Genomic DNA, 14,599 nt, shown 5'->3' on the forward strand with positions numbered 1-14,599 from the left:
TTCCCGCACTTTGGCGCGGATACGCCAAAAGTACTACTGGCCGAGGGTTGCTGCAGTTGTACAGCGTTACGTCCGAACTTGCCGCGAGTGCCAACGTCGCAAGACACCACCGACTAAGCCAGCCGGACTACTGCAGCCTATTGATCCACCACACGTTCCTTTCTACCAAGTCTGCATGGATTTACTCGGACCCTTTCCGGAGTCTTCGCGGGGTAACCGGTACATTGTGGTCGCCACCGACTACCTCAGTCGATACTGTGAGACGAAAGCTCTTCCCCGTGGAACAGCTGCGGAAATTGCCGCCTTTTTCATGCACAACATCGTGCTTCGTCATGGCGCACCCACGGTCGTTATAACTGACAGAGGGACGGCCTTTACCTCGTCGCTGACAGAGGAAGTTATGCGACTCAGCGGCACCAGCCTCCGACGAACAACAGCTTATCATCCGCAAACTAATGGACTCACTGAGCGCCTAAATAAGACGATCGCCGACATGATTTCCATGTATGTCGACGACGACCACCGCAACTGGGATGCAGTACTCCCTTACGTTACTTTCGCATATAACACTGCCCTGCAAGAGACGACTCACTTCACACCGTTTCGCTTAGTCCATGGTCGCGAAGCCACGACTATGCTCGACGCAATGCTTCTTCCTGGTAGTGTAAACTCCGCTGTCGTGGGGGCCGACCGCTTTGTTCGCGAAGCTGAGGCCGCCCGTCAACTTGCTCGGCAACATATCCGGCATCAACAAGCAAGGGACGCTCACCGTTACAACCATCGCCACAGGGATGTCACTTACCAGCCCGGAGAAAACGTTTGGGTGTGGAGCCCAATCCGCCAACGAGGGCGCTCTGAAAAGCTACTTCGGCGGTACTTTGGCCCCTATAAAGTGATACGCCAACTCGGCGAGGTAAACTATGAAGTTATCCCTCAAGGAACTGTTCGTTCCTCTCGACGACCAACGTCCGAAGTTGTGCATGTCGCACGAATGAAGCCGTACCACGCCCGCTAGCAACTCACTCGTCTCCACCTGCGGGCGCCGAAGACTAAAGGGTTCAGCGTGCGCGCCCGTCGAGATGGTGGTCGGCCAGAACCGCCTTATGGAATCCCACACTCGCCCTGCTGTCCAACCACAACACGCTGCCGCTTGAATACTCCGTCGGACAAAGCACCCACGCCTCGGTTTCGGGAACGCTCAACGACCGCGTGCTGCTCGCACTGGAAGTAGCAAATGTCCAGACTACTGAGAGCTGTCTCTCCCTCCTCGCATACGAGATCAAGACGGCCGAGACAGTGGATTTCGCGCCCGTCGACGATAACTGCTCCATGCACCAGGACTACTGCCCCTCTGCACGGGCACCCCATGAACAGCAGGTGTTCGTGTGCCAAAATCCCGTGCCCGGGGGAGCCGCCGTCGGTCCACACGACCTGCCGCGCCGAGGGCGGCGCTTTCCAGAGGGGGGGAGCAATGCCACATTCCTGGGCACTCTCGTGGCGCCGTCTGCCGGCTGAACTGCCTTCCCCGCTATTCTGGCTAGCCTTAGCCATGGTGGCGGGCAGTGCTTCTTCTTCGTCGTCTCTTGTGTGTGTGGTCCCCTCGGGAGTCCGCTGCTGCCTGGCGCTGCACAGTAAAACGTGTCCTGGCCGTCCCGACTGTCTAGCCGTGACAATATTATCAACTCGACTTTGTTTCGTTATATACTGTCATATACTTTCCTCCTGAGGGATACTGGTAAACTGCTGTTCATCACATAAGACAAATGCACTCCACCCCATTCCTATTCTTCTAGTTACTTCACTTTCATGGTCCGGTTCAGGGGTCCTATACCTGCACTAAGTCGATGTATTCCCTGACAACTTCCAAAGCTGCGCTTCCTATCGGAAACTGTTGTGCCCTTCCGAACTATTCAACATTACTTTAGATTTATTCATATCGATTTTTAGACCCACCGTTCTACTTTGCCTGTCTCGGTCCTCGATCATGCTTTGCAGTTCGGCCCTCGAGTTACTTAGCGGAACAATGTCAGCAGTAAAACGGAGATGACTAGGGCATTCGCCATTTGCTTTCATCCCCAATTCTCCCCAGTCAATTCCCTGAATTCCTCTTGCAAACACGCCGTGAATAGAACCGGAGAGATCGTGTCTCTTTAGGCTGGCATCCTTCCTTGTCGATATTTTATTGTTTTCCCTGTTAATAACTGCGGTCGCACTGCAACTGCTATAGATTTTTCCGAAACCCTTGCATACGCGGTGCTGGGAATGGTGAAAGGGGATCTCCCTCTGCGCGTGGTTTCTGTGGGCTCGTTTTCTTCGCACTGACAAAGTTTGGAGTGTGCTGCACCAACTGGCCCGAGCGAGAGTACTAGGATGCAGTAGCTTTGCTTTTTTGGTTTTGAGGACGTTTAAAGAGATTCTGAACCGCTCCTTGAGCATGAGCAGTTGGAAAAATTGGTAGGGGTTTAATGTAGTGATACCGTGTAGACGTGCTAGAGTAGGTGTTCACTCTTCAATTGGAGGGGGCACTTAAGCTCCTCCTTAAGGGTATGACGCGATAACTGTAGTGCGTTAATGCCCATTTATGCAGAATTGGTCATTCTCTACTCAACATTCATAGATGGCGTCGAATCTTGATACCCCTACCAGCGCAGTGGCGTAGCGGTTAAGCGATGCGCTACTCCACTGGCAGGTGGCTGTTTCTATCACAGACACCAGTAGGGATTGTGCGACCCATGTTGCTCTTCCTGAGGAACCTCTCACGCAGCTGACGCGAAACTCCTCCGAACTTACCCGAGCTTACCCGTATAGCTCGGGTAGTAACTCGGGTTGCTAAGCAACGGCACAAGATCGTACGTACGTACGTACAGTCAGGCCGGAATGAAATGCGAACAGAGCATGTCAAGAAAACTGAATATTTTACCTGCCTACCTTCAGCTGAAGTGTACAACTAGCCTGATTCATGTGTCTGGGTAAAGGGCCTACTGAAATGCATAATCGAAAATAGGTTGTACAGGAACATCTCGCTGCCAAGCAAAAATTTATGACAAATGCGTGTTCGCGTTTCATTCCGGCCTGACTGTACGTACGTACGTACGTACGGTGAACGTACGCACCTTGACAAGATTCTTGGCCGGTGTGTGTGAGCGTATGAATGCTTTCGCACTAGTATTTAACGAGTAGAATGCGCCGCCGTGCACATTCCATCCACATGACGCTGTCCTTGCGGCCCGTAGCCCTCGCAAGCGGAACGCAAAAGTTAGATCTCGTTTCTCTGGTACGACTCCTCTATCGCCAGCATTAAGCCGTCGTAGAGCAGCCGGCGTGGTGCTCCAGCGCCCGCACTTAATGCGGTTTGCCATAAGAGACCAAACGAGTCCAGGTAACTGGTGAGGTGCAAGGAAAACGGGGAGAGAATACGAATACTTACTACTCCTCCGCTCCCGGCGTGTTCTAATGGAAACTCCTTTGGGACGACATCGTTCGCGGGGCATCCAGTGCGCTCCAAGGAACCATTCGTGGTCAACGAAGAGGATTTTCAGGGCACTTAAGTTAATGTCTCGTCGGTTATATACTTGTAGAGCCCAGTGCACCAAAGCGGTCGTCTTCTGTGCGTCATCCTTCTAGGAGTGAAAATGACCGAAAAACTAAGGCAAGGTCTGCGTGCATACGACATGTGCTCCTTTCGTGATGCAAGTCTGGACTGTAGAAAGTTGAAAGCATAGCGAGCGGGAATATATTATATTTCCGTAATGCGCCAACGCCGTGCGAAGCCAGAACTTGCGAGAGTGTTCTCACCCGATGACGCTGCTGTGGCTGACTCGCATCGATGTCTTCGGCAGATGACGGCAGATAACCAAGGCTCCCGTCAGTCACGACGCCTCCTATTAACGTTCAGAACAGCATCTAGAATTTCAGCCCGGGATTTGTTGGGGACAACTGTAGCTGCCACTGAACTGCATTTAGTGAGACAGATTGTGGTAGTGGAGCGGAGCGTCCGTGTTTTTTTCCTATTTTTTCGAAGGCACTGCTTAACGAAGCCGATAACTGAACAAAACGCGTTGTGGGATTATGGTTGCGATTAAAAGATCTTGAACCATCTTCCAAGAAGCTTGCTGTCAAGTACATCAAACGCAGGAACGGTGTACAAGGCCTGTGGTCGCTGTTACATTGGACAGACTGGGTGCTGCTCCAACGAAGGGGCGCGTGAGCACGAACTTAAGGTGGTAAATGATTCAAATAAGCATCTTGCTGACCACTGTAATCGTTGAAAGAGTGTAAAATGTCGGTCGTGTTTTTATGTAAAGCAGTTTTTCTGTCAAGAGTGAAAGGCAGGCCATTGAGTCCTATTTCATTGCTAAAGCAGCAAATCAATGCCTAAGCCCGCCGTCAGTTCAGCTTTCCCGGGAAGAAATTGCTTTTCTAGATTCAGTGTTGTAGTCAGCGGACGTCCTTGTCGTTTTGCGTCCTTTTTTTGCCTCTTCGTTTCTTGCTTTAGCTGCGGTCTTTCCCAATAAGAGATCTTGCCTGAAACTAGTAGAATCTGGCATGACATTACAACTAAAGGAGGAATCGCAATTTCAATTCGGCACAGAAAGCCGTAAAAAACTATAGGTGACGCGACTTCCTGCTGTGAAACGTCGCTGTATCGATGTTACTACTAACAGTGTATCCCGACACGCGGCCACATATCGGTATACGCAATGTACCTGGTGTTGAATGTATCGTGCCTATTTTTATTGAAGCCTTTATTCAATTATATTGATATTTACACTCTGTTCAGTGCGTCCTGCTGAAGTAAAGAGAGTTATAGAGAAAGTTATCGACTTCACTGTCGCTACGTCATGAACAGACTGAATTCTGGTGTCTCTTCGCCCAGAAAACCGCTCGTTATCTGTGCAGCGGGAAAGCATCTGCTGCAGGGCAAGCCGCTGTAGCCGCTGAAACGCACCCCTCTTATTTTGAGAGCGAGAGCGGAAGGAATCGGAATAGGGGCGAAGTTTTGTGTGAACAAGTGCCAACGCTGCACTCATTGTCTGTCTGGAGGACCGGGACAGTAAACACGCGCCTCAACTCACCCCGGGGTCGCTTCAGCCTTCCTCGCCATTGTTCAGCTAAAGGGGACGCATTTATCCGGGCGTTATCTTGATGACGTTCACGCATTGTCATGAGCAGCTCGGAAATTCTGTTTAAATTTGTGGTGTGTTTAGGGCAAGTAGGCCACTCTTTGTAAACACCACGTTATCCTCACCGTTACTTCATGCTCGCTTGTTGCTCAGTGTGCACTAACACAAAAATACGCGCGGGATTTTCCCAGCATGCGTGGGGGCTTTGAAAGCGGTCACCTCTCACGTGGCATTCACCTACGGAAACGCATGCACTAAGCTGACTGCTATTGGCATCTGAATTACTTTAGACTTGAATGAACGCAGAAAAGAGGCTGGTTTTCGGTAGCTTCAATAACGTTATAGCAAAATGTGCCGAGTACAACGCATTCTTTTATGTTGCATTCACGTATTATCTAAAAGCATTTTAGCCAGTGGAAACATCAGCAGTCTTGTAGGCATTGCGTAGCCAGGCCAATAAAGAAGCATTGGTATGTGTACGTGCTATTAAGTACCTGCACGGATTGCGCTCTGACCGTAAACTTCCCCCGCCATGGTGAGAAAATAAGCAATAAATAGGGACGTCCGGCAAAGAAATGCAAGCTTTGCGCTGTTAATTGTACATCTGCAAAGCGTATCCACAGCGCTGAGTTAGGACGGATTAGACGAAGCTCAAAATCAACGGGGGACACACTTCACCAAGCTCCGATTTGCTCATGTCATTGTCCGGCTCAGTAACTCTTGCTTAAGTCTTCATTGTGGCGCCCCAGGCTTGGCCCCGCAGATGTCCTCGAGTCAGCTGCACATCACATCTACCTCGAAGGCTACGTTCGGTGGCTTCACTATTCCATTTCGCACAAAGCTAATGGACTGTGCGCAGCTGCGTTACCTTAAGTTGACAGACCTGAGAGACTATGTATAGACTATGCGCATCGACGTGTAGGTCCTTCATCCGTGCTCCTGTCTCTTTTCTTTCCCGTATTTTCGCCTTTTGATGCCTCTCTTCCCAGTGCATTGTAGCCACCTGGACTCAACTCTGGTTAACGGATATTCTTTCTCTGTCCTTTCTCTCTGTTCGCGGAAGCTGCCTCTGGCTCTTTCGCGTTGAGCCCATTAACTACCCTGCGCATGATGTCCATAGTTGCCTACGTGCCAAAAAAAAAAAAAAAAACCAACGCAACATTATCTATTCTATCCTTTGAAAAACTTCGATTCCCATTAGGATTGTTTCTGAGCGTTGGCTCCACCTGTGTGACTGAAAGCCACTTGTTTAGATCGCTAGGACGACGTAATTGGGAGTTCGGCAGTAACGCTGAAGGCCGCTATTGTTCTGCGGCTTGCTGCTGCACGCGCGCTACCGCATATACAGGGATTCACTCCTCGCGTTCGAGAAAGCTATCTCAAACCCGGAGCATTTCAGCACCACGCTCGGGCACCCGCTCTTTATGCGCACCAGGTTGATGTAAAAGAGTAGTTGAGGGCGTTGATGTGCAAGCTGATTACACATTTTATGAATTGTAACACGTCAGGGAAAAAGAAAAAGACAGCCACGAACTGCAGGCGGAGGGAGCAGCTGATAAAGAAGCACATTTTCAAGCTCCTTTGCTAGTGAAGCAGAGGGAAACGAGAATACCTACGGAGAGAAACTTGAGACTACACACTATTTCACTTTATTTCTGTGTACAACAACAAAAAAAAGAAACATTTAGGAAAGCCACCTTTTGTAATCTTATTGCGCAGTCCAAGCGGTAATTCGGTCGGATCACGTTTTCTTGCTCTCCGAATCGAAAAGCATGGTTTAGTGTCCTATTTGTACTCGAATCTCGAATTTTTGTTCGCCGGCACGGATTTTCTGCTCCTCCGCGAATTCAGGACTCTGATCGGGATCGCCGATTGGAACACGCCAATTTAGTGGCGACAGAATGCCGTGGCTCTGAATAAACGCATGTTTGCGGGGACCGTTTTGCTTCAACGAGAAAAAGAAAACCAAAAGAGATCGTTTCAGCGCGGCGAAACAACTACGCGGCCGCACCATGCACCGCGCTCCCTTCCGTCAGCGTCGCGTAGCGTCGGGCAGAGCGCGGCTGCGGGCGTCTTTGTTGCGCCGAGCGCGCGGCAAAGGTAGCACGGCGCGCTGGGTGGCGGTGCACCTGAGCGCAGCTCGCGGGCGCGAGCACCTGAGCGCTGTCGGGTGCTCGGCGAGCCGCGGGCGCAGCTGACGCGTCGGCGGGCGGGCGCGGAGCCCAGCTGTTCTTGCGAGCGCGTGCAGCTGCCTACGCCGGGCTCCAGGTACACACACGCACGCATCTGGCCGCCACCTTCTCCCCCCTCGCTCGCAAAGCACACACGGCGGCGGCATCGCGCGCCGCTCGCGCACACACGCACGGGGCGCCGCCTCCGTGGCTCACGCGACCGGCCGCCTCTCGACGACTGCACCGCCGGGCCCGGCATGCACCTGCGGCTCGCGCCGGGCGGCCCACCCTCGGCACGGCTCCGGCCCCAGGTACCCACTGCGCCCACCCGAGTGGGCGCCTAGCAGTCTGTGCCTTGTAAGAAGCGTCGGTGCCGTTCTACTATTCGCAGCTGTGAAGGGAAAGCTCCTGGCGTGAGACTTCCACCAGTGCGCGGTTGTCACGAGCGCAGGTCTGGAAGCTGAAGGCTCGCTCTCGTAGCTTTCTCTTCGCTGCCGAGAAAATTTGTCCCCGACTTTTTTTAGCTGTCCTTCTTCTCTAGTTGTCCATCGTTTTCTTGCTTCTCGGGAGGAGGCGTTCCATCTTGCTCGCCTTTGTGAGATTTTCATTTTCCCTTCTCTTCCTTGAGTGCGGCGAATTGTTTACTGCGCTGAGTTTCACGAGAGGGATGCTCCTCGGGAAGAGTGAAATTTCGGACTAGCTGCCCCTGCGGCGATGATTCTGTCTCCGCGTCGGGCCCCCTCTCTAGGCGTGAACGCGCGCGGCGGGGATGCGCCATCCGGCTCGCGCGGGTCAGGAGAGCGCTGTGATTGGGACCGTGCTTGCGAACACCGGGCAACGCGCGCGCGCAAAGTCATCGTTTTTGCGCCTAGGGAATTTCTCAATTTTTTGCGGGGCGCGTTTGGCTTCTTCCGCTGTGAAATGTCACTCATAGTTCACGCGCTGCGAGTATATGTAACGCCTTGCTGCACTACAGTGAATTATTGCTAAGTATGTTCATATCTGTGGTTGCCGAATGAGGTGTGGACTACACCGAACGCTAAAGCCGAAGCGATGCGGTACGCATCACTGACCATGTGATTACCCTGTTTTTTTTTTGTTTTTTTGCGGTGCACTGTATATGAACGAATGATTTGCCGTTAGATTCATGGGTTTTGTAAGAAACACTTTCTTCTAATTTTATTAAGGCGTTCGATATTGGCTACACTGTTATTACAAAAATTTTTCTGCGATCGTCTGCTAACACCGACTTGGACAGAAATGTAGGCTAGCCTTGATTTCAAAATTTGGGGATATAGCATATCTTCGCCTTCAGGAAGTGATGTTTTATCGGGGAGCCAGTGAAACACTCTTGGCTGCTGGCTGAGTGAGGGCACTTATTTCAGGGGCTAAGAATTCTATTCATTCACTTTTTCTAGCTATTGGTAAAAAGTGTTACAAATGGCGACAATATTCGTATGACTCGAAGCTGTATAGGTTGACATAAGTGAAACAGCGCGAAAGAAGAAGCCCGAGGGCGAAACGAAGAAGGGACAGGAAAGAGCGGACAGGAAGGAAAGAGAAGGACAGGAAGGACAGAAATCCTCACCAGCAAAAAGTTCTGTATAGGTTCACCGTGGTTTTGACGTCATATCTTTAATTCTCAATCAAATGCTGTTCGAAGTCATTAGAGTGACGGCTCACTTCGTCACTGAAATGGCATCTCTTACATCAAACACCACTGGACTACACATTGTCATTTTTTTTTTTTATCTTTCAACCTTGTGTTTATGGAGGCACTGGCATGGGCGACAAATCTGTCAGGCCGCTTTTGCATACTGTAAACGACTTGTTTTTCGCGAGCTGAATATTTCGCGAAATCGTTTTAAGTCGCAATCTAAGAATATTTCGTGAGCAGTAGATCCTGCGAAGCAGCAGCGGCATGCCTCTTGGTCCCACCCTATCCCCTGTAGTCGTACAAGGTTTTCTGCACTGCACGGGCCGGATTGCGGCTCAGCGCTACGTACTGCGCCACTCTCGCGGCACCGACAGGAGCAAAAACTTAGTCGATGGAGAGAAAAGGCAATAATCGCTGCTCCAGAGAGACGGCATTTATTCAAGTAATTCGAAGAGCTGCCGAATTCTCACCAGGACGCAAACATTCTTTTTTGTATGTGTGTGTGAAATCACGTAGTTCACGCGGCGAATACAAAATCTGACTCATAAAAGCCGTAAAAAGCTCTGACGACTTTTGTGCTTTCAGAAGTTTCGCGGAGAATAAAGAGGCATAGGAGCAGAAAACGGAAAAAATCGGAGCTCGGTTAGTGGTTCGGAAGGTTACCAAGCTTCACTTGTTGCTACCGCTGATTGAGTCAACCGTGAGGACCAAGGGCAGTCGTTTCTAGGCACCAACGGCGCATTCTCTTTGGGAAGAGAACCCGTCCGTTAGGATTGCATCAGCATTTTCCGCTTATAGTTGCTTAGACGAACAGCACACCTGATGACACAGACACTTATTGAGCGGAATTTAGCCTAGAATCAGTCACTTATTTTGGCAAGTTGAGATTTCGCCAAAATTATTTTTCTCGAGTTGAATGCGAGGACCAATTTTTCGCGAGTTGAAGGCGATTCGCGAAAAAAAAAAAAACGCGACAATTAGGTATCCGCGAAACTTAAGTCGTTTAGAGCACTCTACTTCGGAGTAAATTTTTTTTTGCTCGAAAATACGCAAGAAATGAAGGAACCAGTGTTTCCGCGTTGACAAAATTTAATTGAGATGTAGCGAGGCAGTTTGTTTACGCCTCTCGCAACCTAACGCCCGGTAATCTCAGCTTTCGTCGTTGGGCAAGGAGATGGCGGTACTAATGCTTCTGCTTCAAAATGATAGAGCTTTCAGTTCGTAATGTTCGCACTGCCGCCGCGGACAAAGCGAGAGGAAGAGAGAGAGAAATGGGAGCATTACTCGGGTGCGCACTGTAAGGGAACTCTAGAACATTGCTGTCCTGAGCAGGAACTAGCAATTTTGCAGCTTGCTGCTAGATGGCGTCGTGATCACTCGTAATATATTATACTGTACGGGGCTGCCATGCATGAACGCCGTTTCCTGCGTGAACGACACGGTGACATGCAATGGCGACGTCACCGCGCGGGAAGGCAGTTGCATTTCACAGCGGTCAGAAGCCAGGCCCCGTGTTCGGTTTAACGACATGGGCATACGCGGTCAATCGCCCAGGAGGCGCTCCATCACACTGTCTGCGTACTGTCCATGCGCCTTGACAATTTAGAGGCAACCTGGGGGAGGGGGGCTGCTGTCGCACCGGCATGCACACGTTTCAACAGTGGTGAAGAACTCTGCCGCTTTTTCTGAAGAATCGTTGCCAGATGTTCGCGCACTGACGTTTGGTTTAGCTTCCCCCGCAAGACATTTCATTCGCCAACGCCTGATCGCAACGGTTTGAAGTTTGCTATGAAATGGCCTTTTCCTGAACGCAGCTTGCATGTGACAAGCTCTGTGCGCTCGGTACAGGTCGCCCAAGGTTCAACCGCTCAAATCTTTATTCGCGTGCCATTTGTAGTGATGCTGCGTAGGGATTGCAACGCGGTGGACAGAGAACCGGTGACAGAGCGCTTGCCAAGGATAGAGGAGCACAGAAGGGGCGATGGGCTCAGCTGGCGAGGTTAGGTATCGGAAGTTTACGGGAATGAGTGACAGCGCAAAACGATAATAACTGCAAGTGGCTGGGACAGGCCTTTTGCCTGCAATGTATTATCACTGGATGATGATGATGATGATCTCGATACCTGCTCGTTTGAGGTGCCGTCTTTGAGGTGAAGCGCGAACAACAATCGGACGCACTCTGCCCGCCGCGCATCTAGCGGGAATTGTGCCCTGCAGGAACGAGAGTACCCGAAGGTAGCCCAACCTTTTGCCGTTGTGCCTTTTCCCACGTGTCACGAATTCTTAACGAGAGAATGTAGAAGGATTGCGGTGCTTGCCAACGAGAAGGCAGTGGCTCGAGTAGGTGGCGCTAATCGCCCAGGCGCTCACTCTGGAGTAGTACGGTTCGTGCAAGCGTTTGATCTGCTTGTCCGCCGGTGTGTGATCTCTGCCGCCTCGTCGGTGGCCCGAGAGAGCGCCTCGGCGTCCGTGCTAAGCGCCCCCGCACGTGGGCAGTGCCTTGCGCGGGCTTTGTCGTGCGCTGCGTGAGGTGTCCATCAAAGAAGGCAGCTAGCTTCGCCACGCCCGTCACTTGAGTGCCGAGATAAAGGTCAAGGCGGCTGTGCTTTCTCGGTTTCCATGTACAGCGCTTGCGTAAGTTTCGCGCAAGACGAAGGGGAAAAGGAAGGCAGTCGCCGTGATACTTTCTTTTTTAACTTTGGAATAAATTCTAAATCTAGGCCGGCTGACATTTCACGCTATGAGTTGCTCTATCTTGGCTAATCGCTTGAGTAAGGCAAAATCCGATAAATCCCTTCCCGCGGTATAGTAGATGATAGGGCACTTCGTTTTCGGGCAAAATCCGATTCCCCCCCCCCCCCCCCCCCCCCCAATTTCTCCATGCTCAGTAAGTTTCAGGAAAATCAAAACCACGTGTCCAAAATGTAATTTTCCACGGCACGCAGCACTGCTGAGGTACCAGCAGGTGCTCTAAATATGTTTTAGTAATGGTGCCCACAAATGTTGGTTGGCAATCCAATTATTGTCGCGTTCATTTAATCCCATTTTGGCCCATGTAGACCAAGACATAGGTTCCAAAGATGAAGTCGAGAAATACCAGCTTGAAGCCAGACCCCGCAGCGCAGCTTGTAATAATTGCATCAAGTGCTACTCATTGCTGCACTGCTCTAAAGCTGGTGTGCATGCCAGATGGCAGCTGGGACGCTGTAAGCTTGTTTTCGCAGATAGAGTACATGTAGAGGCCTAGCAGGTAAGCCTATCGAATGGGCACGGAAATGCTTGGGACAAGCATTAGAACGAAAGCGGAGTAAAGTTGTAAAAAAATAATGAAAAGAAGGAAATGTTCGGGGGGGGGGGGGGGGGGGGGGGGGTATGCCTCCCTTTATTTCTTTAAAGACACTTTTTGTAGCTTGTGAAAACGAAGAATGATATGTTCCACAACAAAGTGCCTGCTCAGGGCTAATTCTTTTCAACTTAAGATGCTCGAAGAAGCCAGGATTTTAGAACGCCTTCCAGAAAAATACACCTTCAGGTTGATCTTAAATTCAGAACGAAAGGCCCTACTACAAGAGGGCCATGGTGGAAATAACTTTGCTGACTTTCTATAACTACTTTTGTGCCCAATACCTTAGTTTATATGCTTTCAAGGGCGTTTGCCTGAAAGGGGATTTTAACGGTGTCTTTTATTGTGAAGACGGAATCCTCCAGACGTAACACGCGCTACCGCAGACAGGTGATGTCAGGAGCAAAAGTGTTGCGGTGGTGTCACGTGATATAACAAAAGGCTGCAGGCCACATTCCTGCGGCTCATGTTGTCGAGACAGACTAGGATGTGACCGTTTCTATCTTGAAGCACATCAGCTTGCTCGTCTTGAAGCACATCAGCTTGCTCGTCTAAATCTGTGGCGCTCCTCCTCGACGGAAACTCCGAATGGCGTGGAGAGAGTAGCCAGCGACGCAGCGGCGTGTGGCATGCAGCACTTTCGCTTTCACCCGTACATCGTTACACTCTTTGCTATTGCAGTCACGCGATGGCGCGGCCGTCGCCGGCCATGTTGTGGAGCTTTCGAGGCACTTTCGTGAACGGAGAGCTGCGCGCTCTGCTGGTGGCTAGTCGTTGACGAACGTCTGCCTTGCCATTTGTCGTCAAGACTGCGAGGCCGAGTTTTCGCAACATCGCGAGCTTAGCACCTTACAGCGCCCATTAGGCGTAAACAAAACCAGTGTCCATTGAACCAGTCTAGCGGCTTGGTTTCTTATACAGATTAAGCATTGGTATGACTGCATCCTTGAGAAGTCATCAGGGTTTGTTCAATTCCATGACAAAGAAGAGTGGCGCGGTAGCTGTTGGGGCTTTGAGAGCAATCAAACGCATGAGCGGCCAAACTCAGAGAAGTGTTTACGCGCGTCTGTACGCGAGATCCTTCCGCACGATCGAACTTGTCCAACAAGCGGCGACGACAGAGTAAAACAGCACGGGACGAGCGCTATCTTACAACTGAGAACTTAATCGAAAGAAGCAGTATTCTTACGCAAGGACCACGTAACATCCACTGCCAAACCAAAAATAATAAATAAGACACAGAGTGCACAGATCCGGGCTAGTGGCCAGCGCATGCGCACGTGTCACTCAGAACAAAACAAAACACAATCGCCCACAACCCACAACTGTTGCAAGCTATCTTTCAGGTCTAGCCTCGGGTGGCGAAGTCCTTAGCTGTCAGCGTAAATGACGGCTAGCTAGCGCACATTGGCGGCCTCCATAGTCTCTCTTGTGGACTGCTTACAGTTTCTGAGCAAAATGAGAGAGAGAGAGAGAGAGAGAGAGAACGAGGAGTCGAAGGCAATGAAACGGCAGACGCCGTTGCCCGCGCGCTCACTCTCCGGGCAACGCCTTCAGACCCTTGCGGAACGTATCCTGTACACAATCAGGTCATCACTTTTCCAGAAATTACTCAATTATACGAATTCGGCACGCAATTTATCCTAAGCCCTGTAAGGGCCTTACAAAGGCGGAGGATCGCACCACTCCTCCGTCTTTACACCAAAACAGTGCTGTGCCGGGCAGTTTTAAAACACTTTGATCCTGCATGTACAGGAAAGTGGCCGTACTGTGCGGAGAAGTCTTCGGACATCTTCCACATGGTGTGGGCATACCCAAACCTCGCCGCAAAACCCAACCCAACCCCATCCGGGAGAACTTGGAGGCAGCCTTGCGCGGCTGCTCCGCCCTGGCCTACCGAGTCCGAGCCGCGGTGGTCGCCAATGGGCACCTTTAATGAGGGGCCCATCTAGTGATTGTGAGAGATGGTCCCTTCCGGACCACCTCAAACTTCCTCCCTGTCATGTACGAGGAATAAAGTATTTCAGACAGACAGGAGGCGGAGAAGGAAAGGCGGGGAAATTTAACCAGGATAAAGCACCGGTTTTATATATGCGAAACGAGCAAAACAAATAGAAGCGTCGTAAACAAAGGCACCCAGCCGCAGGCGCCACAGTGAGCCGACATGTATGTGCATCTGGAACAAAAGAGGGCGATTTTATGTCAATGCAAAACGTACGCTGGTACAGCGAACTTTGCACTTTTTTTTTTCAAACCGAGCCTTATTAGCGCCACATAACTGACCAAGCTTGAGCAGTCAAAAAAA

At 50.8% G+C, this 14,599-nt stretch overlaps 1 protein-coding gene across 5 annotated transcripts in view; it reads left to right on the forward strand.

Annotated features, from left to right (window-relative positions):
• The window catches only part of nvy (CBFA2/RUNX1 partner transcriptional co-repressor nervy), a 169,975-nt gene that overhangs the window by 97,445 nt on the left and 57,931 nt on the right, over window positions 1–14,599 (forward strand). Inside the window, exon 1 of one of the 5 annotated variants that reach the window (XM_089582516.1) lies at window positions 7,462–7,605. The exons of 3 other annotated variants lie outside the window; for them this stretch is intronic. The gene's annotated coding sequence lies outside the window, so the exon portion shown is untranslated. Of the gene's footprint in view, window positions 1–7,461; window positions 7,606–14,599 lie in introns of those variants that run through there. One more of the 5 variants, XM_089582514.1, reaches the window with a different exon arrangement.

The sequence above is a fragment of the Amblyomma mixtum genome, chromosome 3, assembly GCF_055824585.1.
Source record: "Amblyomma mixtum isolate Tamu chromosome 3, ASM5582458v1, whole genome shotgun sequence".
Taxonomy (NCBI): domain Eukaryota; kingdom Metazoa; phylum Arthropoda; class Arachnida; order Ixodida; family Ixodidae; genus Amblyomma; species Amblyomma mixtum.